Below are 21,949 nucleotides of genomic sequence, written 5' to 3'. Positions count from 1 at the left end.
ACTCCTCAGTGTCTGCATGCAGCTGCAGGCAGAGGCTTCACAGCTGTATTTTCTGCACATCTCTCCAAAACTCACCTAGAGTCCCAGTTAAAGGCTTAGCAGCTGCTAACAGTTCTGCCGTTTGATAGCAGCTGCTGTATCGACAAGTGCATTTTTATCCTGGGAGATGCTGGTGGAGTAGAAATGAGCAAGAAAACAACTGTTTGTATAATCCATGCAGCATAGATCAATTTCTGTGAAAACAAGGGGCTTGCTTGTCTGCAGCAGCATGTGCACCTTAAACTGTGCTCACTATAAATAGCTGCAAGACTGAGCAGAAGTATCTTCTGAGTAGCGCCAACTCGAGTGCCTTTGTGTTCTCCGCAGTGTAAGCGGCTTTTTGAGAAGGAGTAGTTCCCAGAGTCATGAAAGCAGGTGCCGCAAGTGTATCTGTCTCTACTCCCCTTTCTTTTGGGGTCTGAAAAGTGTCATTTAATTGCCTGCAACTCTGCTACATGTAATTTCATCCATATGCTTACCCTAATTTCCAAATCTGGATTCACTCAATATACATGATTTATCAGCGGAAGGTCTTCTGAGGCTCTTGTAGCAACCTCCTAGTCATAGTACCTCTAGAAAATTGTCACCAGTTTTACATTAAATGTTTGGAGTTGGTGATTCTCATAGTCATGATTAAAACTGTATGTGTGGTGGGAACATGCTTGAGGTCAGCTCTGGAGAAGGACTTAGTGTGAGGGTGATGAGCCCCTGGCCCATGTTGCCCAGAGAAGCTGTGGCTGTTCCATCCTTGTAAGTGCTCAAGGCCAGGTTGGATGGGGCTTGGAGCAACCTGGTCTACTGGGAGGTGTCTGTGGCTATGGCAGGGGTGTTGGACCTGGATGCTCTTCAGGATCTCTTCCTACCCAAACCAGTCTGTAATTCTGAGAAATGATTCTGCATAGCAGTTGCAATACTTGCTTTATTTAGGAAGTTGACATGTCTTCAATCAGAATTGTTGATAGGTGTGGAAGAAATGAACTGTTACTAAGAGTTTGAGCTACACTAAGTACAGAAGAGTCAACATATTGCAACATTGAGACAGAGCATTTATGGTGAACCCTTTTTTAATGGCTTAATCTTGTTTTCCCTTTGTAGTCTAGTAACTCAGTACACAGACAGAAAAGCTCTTTTTTCTGCATTGTACCATAAACCATACTTCCATGGCAAGCTTTTTGAGGCCAGATGAACACATTAATGACCATGTCAATGACTGCCTTTGCTGGCTTGAAGTAAGTTGGGATGCTTTTCTTTACCTTGTGGGGTTTGGGAAGTACTTAATGACCATTTCCATTGAAGTTGGATTGGGGAGTTCTGTGAGTGTTTTGATGTGCTGCAGGATCACTTCCTTGGATAACTTCCCTTCCCAGCATGATGATGGTAATTTATCAAAGTAAGTTTCCTTTCCATAACCATTTTTCTTATTATTAACCCTTACTTCTGTCTCTGTTCCCCTTCCTTTCTATTTCCAAAGCAAAGGTTTTCTAATGTCAGAGAGAGGGGCTCAAAGAAGATGTTACAGGTTTTGCATTTTTTTTTTTCCCCCTAATCTTTGGCGGTTTTCAGACATCCCTTCTGCTTTAAATTTGTAAAACTAAACAAAAACCAGCCTATATTTCTGCTTCAGATTTGAGAATCTGAAATTATCTATGAGCAATTCTTCCAGAAGTGTGGGCACAGTTTTTTGTGCCAGTGTCTCTTGTTTGCTCTTCTGAGATACCTAAAGTGGCAATAAATGATCTAGTGCTGCCCTTGTTGCTTAGCAGGTTCTTGCCAACTCTTAATATTAATTAAGCTTATGGTTGGAACATCCTAAAGAAGATCTGCACTCTGAATATACTTCTCATGTTTACATAGCATACATATTTTATTGACTTTAGTTTTTCAGTGTGTCCATTACTCAGAAGCGGTAAAGCTGTAAGAGCCATCCCAGTTGTGCCAAACAGGTGTCAGTAAAGCCTCCAATCACATTACTCACTAGATGCTGCAATTTCTGTTCTTTTTGAAAAACTTCAAGACCAATATAAAAAAGACAGGGACTTTAGAGAGAGGCAGGTAGGTTGTTACTGCACAGGATGTAACAAGAAGAAAATCTCTGTTAGAAATGAGACATTTTCTAAATGAACAAGTCAGCTTTTTTCCCCAGTTACAGCTGATCTTCTTACCATAACCTACTTACTGGTAGTGAGCTGTTTGACTGGTTTCAGTTGTGAATTGTGCTTCCAGAGCATTTTTTTTTAGTGTGCAAGGAAGCCTTTGCTGTCAGAGTACCAGGATGCTAGCCTTGTCTGGAAGACTGTGTTGAGGGAACTGGGAAGCATGGCCCAAATAGGATTTGCATAGGAGAACTACACTGTCAAGGGAGTTAAATTTTTGTGATGTAAGCTGTCAAAAAAGTCAAAATCATAAGCAGTCACCTCAGATTACACTGTGTCTGGTGTCTGTTAAATAGTAGCCATTTAAAAAGAAAAAAAGTTCTGAAAAGAGAAATTATGCTAGATCACTCTGAATTAGTTGCGTTTTTGATACCCAGTAACCCTTCTGCAATTTTTGAATGAGACAGCTGCAGCTAGCAAAGGTGGCTTTAGCCTGTCAGGCAGCCCTTAAAATTTGTTCTGTGTTTAAAATATTACTGTTAACAATGTTCCCTAAGCCATGCTTTGTGCTTCTCTAGGGCAGTAGAAAAATCAATGGGGGAGGAGGCTTTGGGGGAAGCTGTTAAATGGGGTCCCAACTTCAGGGCTTTGTAGACATCCAGGTACTGCTTATGGTTTAAATGGGTCCTACTGAAAATGCCTAAGCTGCAGGTTGTTGAGGATCCCAAATTGCTTCTGGCTACTCAGAAGGAAGGGGTAGGTCAGAGTAGCATTAGTGCCCCTGAAAAGCTGATGGAAAGAGGTATTTGAAGAGTAAACAAACACACAGTAGTGATGCGTCTTGGTTAAGAGGGAATGAGGGACAAAGTCATTGGGGTGATATTGCAGGAGCTGTTTCAGACTGGAGATGGGCACAACTTGGAAGCCTTGAAGCTTAAATCAATGTTCATGGTATCTGGGGCTTCCTCCCCTCCCCATACATAAACATCAAGTGTATGGGGTTTAGATTGCAGTTATGGGGAAAGCACTTTAAATCAAAATCACTTCTCACACTGAAAAAAAAAAAAAATCTTGAAGCTTCTAATGCATGTAATTGGATTGTGTGGAATCTTAATGTTGAGTGAAGCTGGAATCCCTATTGTGCCATGGTACTCCTTTTGAGTGTGTTCATGCTGATCTTCTGAGTTAAAAGTCATAATTTCATTTGTGACACAACAATACATACTGCCCTTTATGACATTCATTTTTCATAGCAGTTTATCTTGGTGATGGAAAAAAATCTGGTCATGGCTGTACAAAGTACAAACTTCTGATGTAAAATGCTGGGGAAAGCTGAGATACAAAAAGGTGATGGAATTGCTTTGAAATATTTTTTTTCTCTTTTCATGAGGTGTCAATGAATGCTTGAGCATTCTTTGCAGCTGGGAAAAATGTTTTGTTTTTAATTTTAGCCCTGCTAATAAAGTCTTGTCATGTATGTCAATGAAGCAGAAAGAAAATTACTACAGAGCTAACTGTAGGTTGTCATTAAAGCCGATTTCCTGCATTAAGCCAAAAACAATGCAAGATTTCATTTCTGGACTTCCTAAGTATGTTAGTCATGCTGATGGTTTCCTAAAACCTAAACCTAAGAGCAACTGAAATTTACCACAGGGACTATATTTGGAAGTATATATTTGCTCTTGTCTGTCACCTTGTCCTGATCCTCACGTGTTGATCTTCTGCCTTCTCTATTTTTAAGATAATGTGTGTTGCCTTCCAGCTGTTGATATTTGCAGACAGCTGCTTGTAGGGTTCTGCCTGAAAAAAAATCTCTTCCTCTCTTTGTTTGGCCAACAAAATAAGAAGTGATCTGTTGTTTGGAGAGCACAGCTGAAGGTGCATCCTGCCAGATTCTTGTGCAGCAGTGTAACAGGGAAAAAATCCTGCCATAACTGCATGGGCACTTACTAGTTTGCTTATAGTGATTGATAACACTACTTAAAAAAAGTTTTCCAGTTGCATAATTTAATATAAACAAAGAAAAGAATGTTTCTTGGGAGCTAACTAAAAAAAAAAATAAAAGCATGCCTTAGGTTTTTGAAGCTCAGATTAAATTATTTGTTCTAGTGCTGTCCTTATGATAGCACCTCATCTGAAGCTCTATTTGCATTTTTACCTACCCATAAGTATGAGCTGCCAGAAGGTTTTGGAGCATCAGTTATTTAGTGGCTTATAATACCTGAAGCTCTAGAGGATGTGTTCAACCCCACTGCCTTGTACAATTGTTGTATCACTTAGGAATAACATGGGACCAAATGTGTTTATACTGGAAAATACCATGTCAAATTAGCCTTTTTAAATTCCTTCCCAGCATCATGATACAGTGCTTCATCAACTAACTTCACAAGGGCTTTGTGCTTCGAGTTTTGTTTTTTAAATGATGACTAAACTGGAAACTGAGAGGGTGTCAACTGCAGTGTTGCAGTATTGAACTGTTTCATGATAGTGTTTTTCTGAGAAATCTTCTTTCATTGTTTTCTGTCACCCTCTCTAACTAATTTTCATCCTGGTGAGTTAAGTCTGATACTCTGGTGTTGGTGGGTTCCTCCTTAGGCTGGTCTTAGCTTGCAGTATGGTATAGATACTGAGCTTGAGTGCCTCCACCATTTTAGACATCCCTTTTGAGCCAGCTGGAGAGGTGTGTTGTTATGAAAAGCTCTATTTTGTCTTACCCTTCGGTTAAAATATCTTCTCAGTAGTGGTGCAGCACTGCTTAAGCATGGTAGTGGGTAAGTGGTAAAGGATAGGACTGGGTCCAGGCTGTGGAGAGGCTCTGTGTGAGCAGCTCAGTGCCGGAGCAGACGTGATGGCACAGGCTGTGTCCTTGCTGGGATGGGGCTGAAACAGATGCTAATGTCCTATAGGGACTTATATTGTATCAGCTCCAATCTAGTTGTGTGGACTGAATATCCACAAGTGGCATGGTGGCCATGAGAAAGTCCATTAGGTGTTCTCCTGTAATACCTCTCCTGTAAATATTTTTCTGCAGAGAAATGGAGTTTGCTAAAATGTCTGAGATACAATCCATGACATGGCTTAAGTGGTGTGTCCCAGGAGATGCCCTTCTGAGGCACCCTGGCCCAAACTGAAATGCTGATATGGATGTACTCTGTATCTCAGGTCCTTCCTGGTTTGATTCTGTTTTCTCCTGGGCTCCTGCGATGAGAGCTGCCAGCTTGGTCTAGCTTTATTTTTCTTTTCCCTTCCAGCTAACTTTCAGAAAATGGTGGGAGGAGGTGAGCGTTGTGAACTTGTAGGTGGTGAGTACTTTCTTCTTAGCCTTTTCTTTACCCACTCCTGAATGGAGTAGGGGAGCTACTTCCCCTCGGTCAGTGCAAGCTGGGTCCAGACACCATCTGGAAGGAGAGGTGAAGAGCTGGGAAATGCAGGTGGTGATAAGGGAGTCCTCAAAACAGCAGGAGGGCTGTGGGTGAAGTCTCTTGGGAGCTCAGGTGCAGAATATAGGCTTGTTCTAGCAAAGCCAACTCAGGATCCAGAAGCTTTGGGATGGATTGCCACGCTGGCAGAGCTGAACATAGAGGAGCATTGGTTTGGTGCAGGCCACTGGACACATCTTGACATCTTTTTCCAGCCCCTCAGAGGGAAAGATGGTGTCTCATTTTGGCAGACTGCTGGAGATCAGATGTGTTTTTTTAAGTGCCTTGAGAACCTGAATATCATCAGGGTGCATCTTGGATTTAAGAGTTACTTCAGAAATCAAGCTTGTTTGTATCTTTTTACCTACAGTTGTGTTTGTCTTGAAATGGTTTACAGAAAGATTAGTATGAAACAATATTTTCAGTTTATTTTGTGTTGTTGGCAGGATCTTTGTATATTCTCTTTTGTTTCCTAACTGTTTGCAGAAACATAATGGTGTCATTTTCATGAGTTAATTATGGGGGAGGTTTGTATGATTTCTTTGTGTGTGGCTGGGGAGAGCTACAGCAGCACAGCACCAGCCTGCTGCTGGTGGCAGGGACCCTCCTGTGCCCAGCAGCTCCTTCCCCTGAACCCCACCCTCTTCTAGCTAGGAGGAGAACAGAGGATTTTGTGATCTATGCTGTTTCTCCTGAATGTGCAAACCCAGATGCCAATCAGAAGGTCTGACTTTTCTAAGTGCTTTTTTAAGCCCCGTGGGTGAGGTGGTGGGATACCTGTGTCTACTTCTGGGGCAGATGTGGCTTTATTGAAGTAGGAAATGTGTTTCTGACTGAACCATCTTCTTGTGAAAGCATGTCAGCTCCTTCACAGGAAGTCTGGAGCTGCCCTGTGGCATGGCTCTAGGCTGCAGACTTTCTATTTAGGCTGTTTTGGAATGAAGACACCAAGTCCAATTATGTTTGCTATTCCTGGTGTCTCTTCTAGCTGTCTTACAGCATGACTTCAGACTGCAGACTTCCTAATTGGCCTGCTCAGAGGCTGAAGGCATGGAGTCAGGTCATGTTTGTGTCTCTTCTAGATATGTTGGACTGAGGTACGTGGAGAATGCATAAGTATCACAGCTTTATCTTCATTTCCGAACACCCTCTGTAGAGCCTGCGTGAAATGCAAGGAAAGCAGGACCAGTTCAGGCTCAGCAGGGACAGCTGAAGCTTGGGGTCAGTTCAGATGCTGCTTTTGACTCTTTTCTGAAGGCACCCTTAAAAATGAGGCTAAAGGCTTCTGACCCCAGACTCAAACCTCTCTGGTCCAGCTCTTCAGTCTCCTGTGAAGCTCATGGGAAAGGAAAAGAGAGGACAAACATCTTTACCATGGAGGGAGAGGCAGTAGACTTAGGTTGGGGATTGAACGGTCAAAGTACATGACTGATGGTGCTGCAGTCCTGCTGTCTAACTGCAGGGAGTCAGCAGGGTCTGTCTGTGGGTTATCCCTTAAATCCACTGGGATTATGCCATAACTCTATTTGATTCCCTAATCTTTCTTGCCAAGCTGTAGGCAAGCACAGGAATATGCTAATTACACATTTATGCCTGAAGATTTATTACAACTCTGTTACCTAGGAAAATGCAAGATGTCTTATAGGGGGAGGAGGAGGGGGAATAAAAACTACCGTATCATGAGCGGTCTGCATTTGACTGATGCCTTCACGATAGTGCTGAGCATTTGAGAGCATCAGCAAGTTTGTCTACATGCTGTTTTTATTCAAGTGTTATGGTCTGACAAGGATGAATCACCACTCAGCTCTTGATTTGCGTCAATCAAACCACATTTAAAAGAGGCTTTGTTCACAGTTTGGAACACAAGACCAAGGCAAATGTGCGAGTAACTCCTTCAAGCTGATCCTCTTGAAACTGGGCTCAGTGATCCAGACTCAGGCTCTGGGGAGAAAGCCTGTAGTTCAAGTGGGAGATGAGAAGCTGATGTGCTTTTTTTTGTCAGCTCCCCAGGCTGGTCCTGCTGGTACACTGAGGTGTCACTGAACTCCTGGAATCTCTAAGTTTGAGCTTGTTTTTCAGAGACACATATGTGCAGGTTTCTTTGTGTAAGTATGGAGTTTATCCCTAAGGTTGTTCTGATGGGTGTTTATATGTAAAGGGATGCCATTTTTCTTTACATTTAATTATTTGTTGGATTTTAAAAAATAAGAACTTCATTACAGAGTCATCTTTCTATATCTCTAAATGTGGGAGTACTTTATCACAGAATTATCTGTGTTTTTTGACAGTAAATCTGTACCTTCTGACCTAGAAACAGTGACTGAAGCAGGATTGCAAGCCAGGTAATGTCAGTGCTGAAATGGAACTCCCACCTTGAAGTAGATTGCAAGACCAGAAATAAATCCCTTTAGCAAACTCAGCCTTGGGGTGGGACATGAATTGATGCTGCTGCTGACCAGAAAGTCTTTTGGAGAGGCATTACAAAAGAAGCCCTCTTGGTGAAGGTTTGCCTAGTGGTTAGGCAGACTGCAAGATGCACACTGTCTGCTTGTATGCAGGGTCCAGACTAAATCTCCTTTCACTTGTAGGTGAGAGCAACTATTCTTCTTTCATCTCTCCTCCCAGCCCTCGGGACCCATATCTGGAGTCCTCGTTGGCTGTGATGTTCCCGTGCAAGCATCCTCTGATTTCTGTTGTCCTATACCCATCCTTGACCTAGTTCATTCTCATACTACTTCCCTGCCTCTTCCTCTCTCCATGCTTCCAGCTCATTGAAGTCTCTTCTCCTCCTCCCCATCCCCTCTGGCACTGGTCCTTTTGCTCATCAAAACATTGATCTCATGGGCTGTAGGCTTGCCAGCATATTAAGGCCACTGCTCTTCCAAACACTTTTGCCCCTCCTCCCCTTTGCAAACACAGAAACATTTTTTTTTCCTTCATTGGACTCGCTCTCACTATTTTTCAGTCTGAAATTGGAGGATTAATTCCTGCTTTCCTGCTGACAGTCATGGAAACAAGCTAATTTCCAAGTGTCAGGATGCTGATCCTTATCTCATTCAGTTGCCAAAGAAGGTAATAAAATAACTACAAGAATAAATTGCTGTAGCAGATGCAGCACATGGGCATATGGCATTCTATTAATTACTCATGTTCCACCCAGCTTTTAAAATAAATCAATAAATGTTGATAAAACACTAGAGAAGAGCAGTTGTTTTTTTCCTCTACCCATGTTTTCCTCCTCTGGACTCTGTAAATTTTGTCTGATTTCAGCTGTCCAGTCTTTAGACAACATTAGTGTTTTCCTGTGGAAATGAGCACTAGCAGGCCTGCTTGCCTCTATCTCCAGGCTTGGGGTTGTTGTTTCTGAGTGGTTTTAATCATCAGAGACAGACTAGAAAGGAGGGAGCTGTTTTATCAGTTAATTTCATCATATATTTGCAGTCTGTTATTTTATAGCATCTACAAAATTACTTGCAGGTAGAGAGGAGCACATCTTCCCAAATGTTGCAGAGAACTCTCACGTGCTTATTTTTTTGTTTGTTAAGCAAATCTCTTTTTGCAGTTTGCAACAGTTATTGCCACAGTTATTACCAAATTTTTTTACTGGCAAACTTGATGGACTTTTTCCCACAGTAAGTGTGGTGGCAAGTTGCGATATAAGTTCCACCTTGGTGTTTCTGAGCACTTTGGTGAGCTACCCTTAGTGTGATTGCACTTGTGCACCCTACCCACTTGTAGGGTGGGAGATGTGACAGAAAAGTCAACTGGATCCAGGCAGTTCCCTAGAGTAGAAGTATATAAATTGTTTAATGAAGTACAGGTGTGGATTCCCAGTTGTATTCTGGCCATCAGAAATGCCCTTGCCCTTAGACTGGCACCTTCTGACTCTCCTTGTCTTGAAGGTCTTTGCAGGCTGAGCTGACAAATTACTGCTTATCCTCTGGTGTTTTCCCTGGCACTTGGCCAGGTAGCTTTATTATAATAAACCCCAAACATACAGCCTAGAAACAAGAAGCAGTTGGTGATACCCTTAGACTGATGCTGCTGTTAGAATATTCCCTTCTAAGAAATTGCCAAAGTTGTAAAGATCAACGGTCAGCAGCTGCAGGGACTGATTTGTTTTGAAGCACCTTTTGAACTTTGATTTATGAACAGCTGCATTTCGAAATTAGCAAATGGCTGCACTTAAGGCTAATGAGCGAGTAAAGGGGCAGTTTTCCAAAGGCTTTGAAGAAACCGAAGCTGTTCTGTACTGAGAAAAAGGGAGGGCTTGCAAAACCAGCATAGTACTGGGCTGGGTTTTTCTAAGGCTGCATGTGACCCGTTAGGTGATTTTTATCTCAAACTGTCGTTTAGCCGTGCAAGTTTTGAAGTCTTTAAGAGTGCAGGTCTTAATCCATCAGCTGCTTTGTAACGAAGATTATTTCTGATTTGGCAGATGGTGGGTGCTGTTGCACAGCTTCCATCCCTTTCCAAGCGTCTTTGGGTATCTTCTTTACCTCATGATGGAAAGGAGGGGTGGTTAGTGGGGGCTGCTGGTTCTCCATGCAGCATGCAAAACCAGGGGCCTTGGTGACACTGGTGGGACTTACAGAATCATACATTCACAGTCAGGTTTGGGTTGGAAGGGACCTTAAAGATCATTTAGTTCCAACCCCCTGACCATGGGCAGGGACACTCCCACTGGACCTGGTTCCCCAGAACCCCATCCAGTCTGCCCTTAACTTCATTTGCCCAGGCTGATCCTGCTCTGTTAGTGAGCTGCTCCAGTAATACTTCTGCCTCCAAAATAGATCAGGGATTGTTTTTAGAGCAGGCTCTTGAACAGTCATAGAAGTTTGGAAGGGACTTAAAGGATCATCAGGTCCAACCTTTCCAGGTAGGAACATGGTTTAGATGAGATGGTCCAGCACCTTGTAAAACTGACTCTTAGGGGTGTTCACTCTGCTAAAGGTCTTTCTGGAGGAGAGCTGCTTGGCATGAATGTTGCTCAAATAAAATGTAGGGCAAGGGAAGAGAGGAAGGATGTCATAGAAGAACTTGCCCTGTTTCTCCAAAACATGTGGGAAATGTGTCAGGTTTGCCTCGGTTTTGTGCTAGCTTGTAGCTGGGCAGATGGGAGAGGCAGAAAGCTGTGCCCAGGAAGAAATTACCTCCATGAGGAAACCCAAATGCAAGGGGAAAGCTGCAGTCCATCAAACCATACTTCATTTTGGCACCTTCTTTATGCTTCATGTGAAAGTTGAAAAAGTAGGAGGGGAAACACTTTTTCCATCCTAAAGTAAAGGAAAACTTTTGATTGTAAACCAGTGGAAATTAAGGTTAAATCTCCCTATTAGCTTGATTTAAGTGGAAATTGTTAAATGCTCTGGGATGCTCTCATTCTGTAACCTAAGACTGGAGCTTGGAAGTTTTTCAGAATGTTTTCTCTCTTCCTCACCAGCTTTCTGAGTCATTGAGTTGCTTGTTAACTTTTCACTATAAAAAAGATTTCACTATGAAACTTCTTCATGCTGTGGTTTTTGTATTTTTTTTTTTTTTTTAAATCTTTGTAGGTAATACTTCTGGGCTCAAAACCATCAATATTAAGTTAACGGAAAATCAATAGGCCACTGCCTCCTGTTTTGTGCTGTTTTAGCGAGTGAGGTTTGGTTTTATTAGATAACTACAGATGTTTCAAAAACCGTTTACTTTTTGGCAGTGTAGCAGATGAAGTGCTTTTAGAGTTCAGCCTCACGCCTGACTCTTTGCTCTCCTCTGGGATTATGCAGACAGAAAGCGGTGGACGTTAACTTATGTGTGTCTGATGTGAGCTTCTAGCTGGATTTTGACTTTATCTTAAAGTGTTTCGTTTTTTAATGAAGCTTCTAGAAGGTTGGTCCTTTGGAAATATAAAATTATCCTCTGTTGCTTTATTATCATTAGTATCTCAAGATAGGGGTCTTTCTTCATACCAGTGTGTATATTGCTTATTTAATCCACTTGCTGCTCTGGTTCCCTGCGTCTCTGCAGAGCAGCTGCTGTGCTTCAACTCATAAACAAGTGCAGGGGCCCGAGCAAGACGGGGAAGGAAATTGGACCTGCTGAAGTGAGTACTCATGGCAGAGTAAATATTGGTGGTAAAGCCAGTTGGACAACCCATTACCTTTCAGCTCAGGGGCCCTGAGTTCTACACATGCTGTAGTGTGGTACCACTCTGAGCTGGAGGTAGCTGTTCAGGGCCAGAGAGGAGGTTATAGCTCAGTTTATTTTGGTGGCTCTGGCCTTGCAGTTGAAAGCATTTGCAGTGGGGATGCTCTCATTCTCTCTTGAAAAGAGTTATTTCCTTTTTGATATTAGTTAATGACAGGAAAATCTTGCCTTGAGTTTTACTGGGAACTTGAGTTTTCCCTCTTAGCCTTAAGTACTGTCAGACTTCAGGGTTAGCATCTTTTTATTCAAATCCCTATCCACCTGCTCCTCCCCCTTTCCTTTTTGTGGCAGCCAGCATCTGATGAAACACTTGATGTCAGAAACAAAAGAAACTTACTCTCTTCCATACTAGTCATTGCTCTAAAAGCCCTGAATGTTTAAAAATTTTCCTGCTGTGTTTCCCTTAGTCTGCTGTGGTATTTCTCAAAGCAGATCTCTATAGCTACCATGAATGCGTGGCTGCGAATTTGACAGTTGTATATATTCTGCTTTGTTTTTTTTTTCTGAATTATCCTTTAGTAGTTGCATCTTGCACTGTGCATGTGCATGTACATATTGCAGCAGCACTGTCTCATCCACATCCATATCTGTATCCATATCTATATCTATGCAGCAGCACAGTCTCCTGTAGTGAGTGTACAGAAATGCTCAGCTGTGTAATACCAGCAACAGATCGGTGCACTGCTTCCTTAAGATGGAAGATTCTTAAACTGTAGATGAACAAGAGCACCATTGATCTGTGTGGAACTTCTAAACTGCATGTTTGTAGTCCTTTTTGATTACTTTTATATAAAGTATCTACTTTTGAGGACAGATAATAAGTTCATGTGAGAATAGTAAAGCCTACAGTTTTGTAAGGGACGGCTTGCATTTCTAATGGTGTCAACAGGAGTAAAAATAGCTTTGTCTTACTTGGTTTTATTAATGATTTGATGAATGTTTAGGGAACCTGGCATAAGGTGCTGCCAGTACAGCAGGAGCAGATGGACCGTCTTTCCCCTAGGTGAAGGCTGGCTGAGCTCCCCACCTCCAAGAGCCACCAAAGCTGTGCCTGAAGAGCCCTCTCTTTCCAGTTCTCCCCCAGCAGACCAAAACCCAAATGGACTTGCCATATATTCTTTCTCTGCTGTTTGTGTCCATATGCCTTGTAGAGGAAGAGTTGAGGCTGGACAGAGTGGGGTGTGAAGCTTGTGGGCTTTTGGAGAAGCCCTGCTCTGAATACCTCCAGGCACATGCCCTTGTCCTGCTGTTTCTTTGCTTTGTCCTTCCCTGCTTAGCTGCAGTGGAATGCGGGGCTGCTCACCTCTGGAGCTCCTTGGTACAGAAGTACCTGCATGCTCACAGCTGCACAGTTACAGAAAAGGAAACCACATTTTTTTTTTCTGTTTATCCTGAGTTGCTACTAAAGGATTTCTGTTGTAGCAGTTCAGCTGTCCAGCTTGCTAAAGCTGCCCATGGCTCTGGGTTTCAGCCCTTCTCCTGTGGTTCCAGAGCACAGCTACAGACACAGACTCTGAATTTAAGGCACTGAGGTAGGAGTTAGCCCTGTGAAGTTGCTTTTAACTATGAATGTCTGTAATTTGTTTCAGTGAAAATTAAGTAAAAAATAAACAGAGGAGAGATCAGGCTGGTGGGCCCTTTCTGAGGGCAGCAAGTGGCTGCAGAACCCACCATGACATCTGCTAGAGATGATTCCTCATAGTCTGAACTGTGCTATATTGGTTGCTCTTTTGGTTTTGCTGCTGTGACTGGGATGCAGAAGCTATTCCTTGCTGCCAGCTAGAAATGTGTTCACACTTCTAGTACATGTCTTCTTACAAACATCACTGCATGTTCTCCATGTCTGGCAGCACCTGTGTCTAAGGGTCTGTTATGGGCTTCAGGCAAAAGTATTCACCTTATCGTTTACATCTTGAGTGAAATCTGAATTTTTGTGATTTAAACTTTCTCTGCTATGCCATTCCAACAGGTAGCACTTGAACAGGGCAAAACTGAGAAAACCCACTCCAAAGCCTTCACTCTCCTACAGGTCACTCAGAGCATCCAAGTGAACCATTCCAATGAGTGTAACTATTCCGTCACCAATAGAATTTTTGAACATGCTGAGAAGCACAGAACTCTACACTTGCTCTTTGACAACTTTGCATTTCAAAGTGTTTAGCAAAAGTGGGCACACATGTGATGTTCCTGATGCTCTGTATGAGTTTGTCCTGACTCTCTTGGGGATGAGTTTTCCTACGGTGTCACGAAAAAAAAATCAGTTAAGATTTCAGATTGACATTACAACACAAGCTACACAGAAAACTTGGGTCCTGTAACTTCTGGAAATCTCAGCAGCTTTGTATTAAGCTGTTCTCTGTGTGATCTGAAGGCCTGCATGTGAGGGTCAACAGCTTTATTCCAAGCTATATACACTGCAACACAAGAAATGTCTTCAGCCAGCAGGAAGGTGAGAAAATAATTTTTTGGGTGCTTTTTAACACTTCCGAGTATTTCCTATGTGGGTTTAAGTCTAAGGTGATGTAGAAGTGGTCGGGGTCTATGCGTGTGCTTTATTTTTTCTTTCATGTAGGTATAGCAGAATGGGTTTCTCTTGCTTGAGGAGAGCATCTTGTGTTTTCCTTGTACCTATCTGTGAGATTATGTTCAGGTCACTAAACTGTGCTGCTCTGCAGAGCTGAGATGTCACCTCCATGGTGGTGGCATGTCACCAGCTGTTGTGGGATAGTCTGCTTGGGGCCTTTTAGTTTGGGGTTTGTGAGTAGCTTACATAAGCTTCTTCCCACACATATCTTTAGCTCTCCAGTTAGCTGGAGGTAATTGAACAGGGTTGAAACCACATTGTGGCTGTAACCATAATTTAAGAATGAGTGCAATAACTTTGCAGCCCATGAATAATTTGTTCTCTTCTTGGTGTACCTAAGTTTTTCACTTCTTGGGATGAAAAAGTCAGCCATCCTTTAAAGAATTCAGGATGCTTCCTCATGTTTTTTTTCAGGCCATGGCTCTCAGATAGCAAGGACTGTGTGTACAGCACTTAAAAGCACCCAGAGCCTTTCTTGATGCTTGGTTTTGGGAGGGCAGGGGTACCTATTGGCACCTGGATTATCTCATCTGCTGTGTGACAAAGCTCTGCTGATGGCTTTAACTTCTTTAGCTACTTTACTCAAAAACTTAGGGATATCATAAGCTCTCACTTTCACAGGTAGAGCTTTCATGTAACTGCTAAAAGCAAGGTGAATTTTAGCCTCAAGCAGAACTTGGTTTTTGTTGGGTTGTCTTGTGCAGCTGATCTCCCTTCTCACAGTAATTCCTCTGCACTGTGAGCTGTCTCCTTTCAAGTCAGCTATCAGTTTTTTATTGCTCTTTTTTGTTGGATTTTTGTTGCTGACAGTGATGAGTAGATTTTATTGATAGAAGACAAGAGGAATAGACTGTGTATAGTAGTAGCATTTTAGGAAAAGTTGTTAAAAAACCAGAGGCAAATGCCTCTGATTTGTAACAGTGCTGTCTGTGCGCATTTTTTTTTTCCTGTCTGTTCAGTGTGCAGTGCTGGAAATACCAACAGGTAGTTAAATAAGAAATATTTGAAAATTTACTATATGGAGACTTATTTGAGAATTATTTTGAGACTGAACATTTTATAAGAGTCTGATTTGCAGAGTGGCAAGGTACAAAGTGAGGTGGCAGGACTAGGGTGGGGAATCTATGGGATGCTGCCATTTCTTGGACTTATACCATCTCTTCCTCCTTCTGGTTTTGATTTGCAATCATTAAGATGTTAAAAACATTAAAAAACATAAACATACACAAATATATGCACATACAAAATAAATAAATATATAGAAAAGGATCAACTTGCATTCAGTAAGATGACTTACCAGAAGGCTGGAAACTCTTTCACGCTCTAACTTAATGTTACTGCTGATGGTGTTTTCTGTTTGTGTTCTTGGTAGCACTGTTGGACATGGGTGCTTTGTAGCACTATTGAGCATTTAGGACTGAGGAAACCTGATTTTGATGATATTTTGAGTTGCCTGGTCTAAATATGTGTGTCGAGGTGGATTATCATTATCCAGGAGCTGATCAGCCTTACCCAAGAGCTGGGTTCTGCACTCCCCTGTGGCTGTATGGATATGTCACACAGGGTGGGAGTTCTGGTAAATCCAGTGTTTTGGGGTCTGAGTGTGCATTGCAAGCATTTAGTGTTTTAGGAAAGTTGTTCCTGCCTCCCTCTTGGGGCTGGCAGTGAAGAGGAAGGTCTGCTTTAGGCTGGGGTGAGCAGGAGGAGCCCCCAGCCTGGGAACACACTGTAACTCTGGGTGGTTCCAAGGCAGCTGGGTTGAAAGTATCTCTATAAATTAAGTACATCATGAAAATAAGTACAGAATTTGCAGCACAAAGGAAAAGGGGAAATGTGAGGCTGGATACATGGTGGCATGCTTTTGGAAGTAAATGCCTAGCTTTTCCTCACTTGAAAATAACAATTGCTGGTCTGCATATTTTATTTTATTTTATTTTGTTTTGTTTTATTTTATTTTAATTTTTCTGTTAAATTCTTCATTTGGAGCATTGTTTATGCTACTCTTGCACAGTAACTGCTGCAATGTCTTAACTTGGTGTGGGCAGCCCTGGAAGTCTGTTTTTCATCTTTCAGAAGATTCCAGCTTAGTTAGGTTGCTTTTGTCATTCAATTTTCTCTTGTTTACCAGGGCATTAGGAAGCTGGAATACAAGCAGTGTGTGTTTTGCCCTAGGAAACATCACTAGTCCAGTCACCATTCCAGAAATTCCTCTTGGTTCATTTTTCTCTGTAACAGAGCTCACAAAGACTCTGAACGCTGTAAATGTAATCTGAAAAGGTCAAGCCTCATGTACACCAGAGACAGGAGTAGAGGATGACAAGGATGCAGGGGCACAGATGAATTTTAAGCTGTGGATTGGGAACAATACGGTCATAGAGAACTGTCAAAGTACATGTCTTGAGTACTGAAGAGGAATTACAGGTAAGAAAGGATTTCTCTTACATTACTCTGTGAATTCTTAACATATAGCAGAGAGGGATCAAAACACAAGGTTTTTGGCTGGGAAAGGGCTGCTGCTTTATGAACAGGAGTTCTTTGCTTCCACTTGCTTTGCCTGCAGTATCCTGGTGGCAGGGAGGTGCCCGGGGCTGCAGCACATCCAGGGGTTTTCCCATTGGCTAAAGCTGTGTTGGATGTGCTGGCTTGAGGGTGGGTTACATGCAGAGCTTGTAACTGAGGCACGTTTCTCTTCTGTGGGTTTGTTCATGCTTGAGCTTGCTAGTTTTGTGCTTAAAGCCCCTCCAAAGGCTTCAATTTAGATGATGTTTTTCTCATACAGCACTTCAGCAACAGTGAGATTAGCTTTGTCTTGATGCATTTCCAATCCAAGAAATGAAAAACCACACACAGTGAAGGGGGGAATCTCATCTAGAGCAACAAAACTGACAAATGTCAAGTGTTTTCAGCTGCTCTTTTGCATGTGGCTTACAAAGGAGGAACAACTCTTGCTATCAGGGTGTTTGGCATATTGAAATGTGGGCCAGAATTGAGTTTTTTCAGGGAGACCATTGATTGGCACTGCCAGTATGATGGGACTGTCACTGCAGGTGACAGCCTCCAGGTGCTGTTTTGCCAACAAAAGGCAGCAAGGCAACATACGAGAGGTGAGCAGGGCTGGTTTCTCCATCACTGGCTGGAGGAACAGAAAGCAGAAATAGTTCTCAGTGTGAAACACTAGAAGATGCAGTGAAAGCTGATGGAGGCATTTGTTATTTAGCAAAGTATGAAATCATGGAGGTTTTTAGGTTTTAAGTAACATACAGGTAGGAGAGTATGTTCAGGATAATACTGTGCAACAGTTCTAGGAAATGAGAAACTGAGAATATGAATGTTTTGTTAGTGGTGAATGCCTTGGAGCCTGGTAAACACTGGCGGATTCCTTCCCCTGCCAGCACTGGTACTGCTTAGTGATGGCCAACTTTGTCATCCTGAGATCCCACCTTGCTGATAATGTCTTGGCACAAGGAGAACATCTCATACTTACGGTATTTAAATAATTCCAGGGACTGATCTAAGGTGGAAACCAAAGGGTGAAAGTTGCTGGGGAATGCTGTGCATTGCTGCATGCCATGACTACTGGGAGCTGGTTGTTTTCCCTCTGGACCATGGAGTGAGGAGTGGGTTGTGTGCCATGGTTTCCCAGATGGGCAGAGAGATGGGAGAGCAAACCCCTGCTCCCCTGCCTTGGCCTCATTCTGTAACAGGGCTGTTCTAGGGATGTTCCTCTGCGTTTGGTGCCCACCTTGGGCTTTTCTTCTGCAGCCTGTGCAATGCACAAGATTAATATTATTGTTATGGTGCAGGGAGAGGCAGTTCCTGTGGGCCACCAGTGTTGCCAGCAAGCAGGGAAGGCAGTTTTGTAGTGGGAAACCAGGAACCCACCATCTAAAGGAACTGCCAATTTAGAGTCCTTCTTTCCCACCCTGAAAGAGGAGAGGATAAAGCTTACAGAAAAGCATTTCCAGCTGAAACATTTCCAAGTAAATTCAGGTTCTTTCTATACCATTTAAAATTTTTCTTGATGTTTTTTGTTAAATGGTTGTTTACTCAACGTACTATTACTTGCTATTCATGGAAACTAATAGGATATATTATTGTATTAGGACAGTAATTGTATCTTTACATGCATATAATCAATGCATGCACATTCATTTATATAAATGTGCTAATTTATGTAATAACATTGTCTTCTCTATAATGAGCCTTCTATTTTGTTATCTTCAACATGTATAAAATGAATTTGGAAAAGTGTCATGAAGGAAAAGACGTTACTTTTAAATTTATTTAAAGAGAGAGAGTTCAAGGATATTAAAGAAAAATATTCTTTAAGATATTAGCTCATAACTCCAGGCAGCAGATGTCTGCTCCTCAGAGAATCCTCCTTCTGAAGCAGCATCACTTGGGACGAAGAGAATCACTGACTTGAAAAAGACTGGGTTATTTAGTCCAGTCTGCCCTAGTTCAGAGCCTTTTCATTTTGTGGCTATTTAGCGGAGCCAGAAGCATAACCCAGAGACTCATGTCTGTGTTTTCTGCTGAAAACAAAAAAATCACCAGCAGCATGGGAGAGGGGTGAGTGCTTGGACTTGGCACGGACACTTCTGGTTGCACCAGCGTGGGGCTTTTGGATACTTCTAATGCCAACTCTCAGTTAATAATTTGGTGATTTCAAGCTGCCACGCTTCCCTCCCACCCCAAGAAGTCTTGAATCTGTTTTGTGGTGTTCCTCAATGTAGATATAAAATAGCTCTCTGACATTTTTAATGTCCACAGGGCATTGGTGCAGCTTCCAAGGGGATCGGAACAGTGGGATGGCTCTTTCCACACAGTGCTGTGTCCGTGAGATTGGCAGGAAGGACCCCAGACTCCTGCAGTCTGGGAATAGGTTATTGTGTGGCCATGTTCACCTTGCTCTTTGAAAATTTGTTTCACATTAGTATTTGAGATTAATTTTGATTTCTTTACTCCCTCACTTAATATTTTTTATTGTCTTTATTCTTCCGTGGGAAGGAGAGACCTTTCAGCTGGGCAAAGCTCTAATGGACTTCTGATAGCTTTCTGGGAGGTGCCACTTTTGGTTGGGGCACACAGAAAGCTGTGGGAGGGTTGGTTTTATGACAAGAAAAGTGAAATGAGGAACTTCAAATTAAAAAAAAAAAATAGCCAAACCAACCCACAAAGCAAAACCTAAAATCTTTTTAAAATTTTTTTTCTGATTTTTACAGAGTAAATGGTACTTTGAGGAGGATTTTACATAGTAAAAAGAAGTATCTTAATTTATACTTTTTTACTTGCAGTCAACAAACAAAAACCAATATCACAGAACTGGAAGGACTTTTAAAAATGCCTTGATTTTTCTTTTTTTTTTTTTCAGTTATCTTTTGATTACCAAGACTGATGCCACTTCTTGGCACTGCTGTTTTTTACGAGTTGGCTTATTGCGTTGCACGCAACTCTCAGCCTTTGTTTTATTTAGCTGTGGTTTTTAATTTCCTGCTTGTGGTAGGGTACGTGTTTGTCAAACCACTCCAGAGCTGGGACACTGTGGCTTTCCCTTCCGCTGGCAGCACTCGGGTGACGGCCGCGTTTGCTTCCCGGCCGGCGCGGTGTGGGAGTTGTGTGTGGATCTCTCCTGGCTGTAACCTGCAGCAGCTCCTGTTAACTCCTGTGCACCTTAAAGCCTGATGTTTCCAGTGGTCTTAAATCAGTACTGAGTTCTACTTGAGCTTTGGGATTTTTGGTTTTGTTTCGGAGGGAAGGAGAAGAATGTTGGGAAAAGACCCCTAGAGCAAACGGAAGGAGTCTTGTGATGGTATGTGGGCTGTTGGGCTGCTGCAGCTGCTCTTCTAGACTTTCCTCAGCTGGGAGTGGGGACTTCACTGTTGATCCAGCACCGTTTTGGTTGCATGATGTTTATGTGGTTGCTTGCAGTTTATCTGCATAGTTTCCCTGCTTAAGAAGGTTGGGAGAGGGATAAGATGTTAAGGCCTACAGCAAACCTTCATCTCACTTGAAGATTGAAACCTCTACAGAATGTATTTTTGAACATTTTTTGTTTGTTTGTTCTATTGTGTTTTTTTTTTTAATTTTGTAACACACAAAGTGTATTTCATCATGCAGTCATCTGATTCTGCATTCAGAGAAATCCTCATGGATTCCAGAGCTCCCTTTGGTGTTAAAACCCCTGAGATTCCTCATTGTGCATCACTGCTGTCTGTGGACAAACCTGGTGCGCTCTGCACATCGTGTAGCCGTGGCACTTATGCAAGTGTCGTCTTTGGGGCTGCTTGGAGCTTTTTAGTCCCTTATGAGACTGCATGTTGCACCTAAAATCATACATGCTCGAAAAGAATGGACAAGTGGTACTCCTTAACACACATTTTCATGACTTTTGTCCTGTATATCAAGACTCTGACACAGAGTTGCAGATTTTTTTATTTTTTTTTTTTGTGTGTTTCTTGCTGTTACAGTTCAAGTGCCTTTCTGTTGTTTAAAGCTGCCCATCAGTTAGGTGAGTCCAAGGGTCTTACAAGGTGTTGAGGCTGAAAGGAGTCTGTCCTGGTCAGGTGAGGACTGGAGACTCATATGTAATTTTATTGAAGCAGCCTGGCACAGTGGGTTGGTGTTTGGCTTCATGCAGCCACTGACCAGCATAAACCTTAAGCTAAAATGGAGAGAGATTTGCATATATTTTTGCACTGACATTGCCACCCCAGACCAAGGGCCTGACTTTATACTGAACATATGTTCAAAATAAACAAAGTCCAGCATTTTGGGGTGGCCTCATAGTGGGATGGACTGACTTTTCCTTGGCTTGGAAATGATAGTTGCTCCTCAACAGAGCAGAGATTAGAAATTTCAAGATGTGCTATTCTCCTGTTGCTGTGTTTAATGAAATTTAAAGTTCTGTTACTGTAGCAAATCTGTACTACTAATATTACTGTATTAAATAGGCATGGGAAAATGATCCACTGTGCTAAAGCTTTAAGACAAAAATGTTGGGTATCACAGAAACATTCCAGCTTGTGCTGAGCCCCTACTTGCAACAAAACAAGAAAACCAGAAATTTTGTGTGCGAGGGAAAAAATGTTGAATGTACCTTTCTCATCGTGTTGGTGAAGCTTTCGTCTACCAGAGCTTTCTGTTGGCTTTCAGTTGACTCAGGGTGAGTCAAAGCAAGTACCAAGGTTTGGAGCTGGGAGCTGACTTCTGAGTGAGTCACTGTCTCTCCCCTTGAGATGCTGGCTGAACCTGGCTTCTGTGAGTAGTCTCAGTTTCATGAGAATAATACTTTTACTTTCATCAACAACAAAGCATAAACCAGTCTGAATTTCTATTAGACAAGAAAAGATACCCTGTCCTGGTGAGTCTCAGTTTTATGAGAAATGCAACAGTTTGGAGACTGAGAGCAAGGATTTTGTGCTTTTGGAAATCTACGCAGTTTATCCAAATGGAAATGTGTATCCCAGCATCCTGCATCCCACTGATCTGGGCAAAGTGGAAGAGGCTTTCTTTGGAAAAATAAAAATGGAGAGTGGAAGAGGCTGCATTTGGCAGTAAGTCAGAGCTGGAAGCATGCAGTATGAAGCCCCTGTAACCTCATGAATGGAGTATAACGTGCC

The 21,949-nt window shown here is 42.3% G+C and overlaps 1 protein-coding gene across 14 annotated transcripts in view; it reads left to right on the top strand.

The window, feature by feature from the left end:
* Positions 1 to 21,949, top strand: part of HDAC4 (histone deacetylase 4) — a 258,653-nt gene that overhangs the window by 60,249 nt on the left and 176,455 nt on the right. The window lies entirely within an intron of this gene.

Source organism: Heliangelus exortis, chromosome 6, assembly GCF_036169615.1.
Source record: "Heliangelus exortis chromosome 6, bHelExo1.hap1, whole genome shotgun sequence".
Classification (NCBI taxonomy): Eukaryota; Metazoa; Chordata; class Aves; order Apodiformes; family Trochilidae; genus Heliangelus; species Heliangelus exortis.
This window is presented reverse-complemented; position numbering and strand designations above follow the sequence as displayed.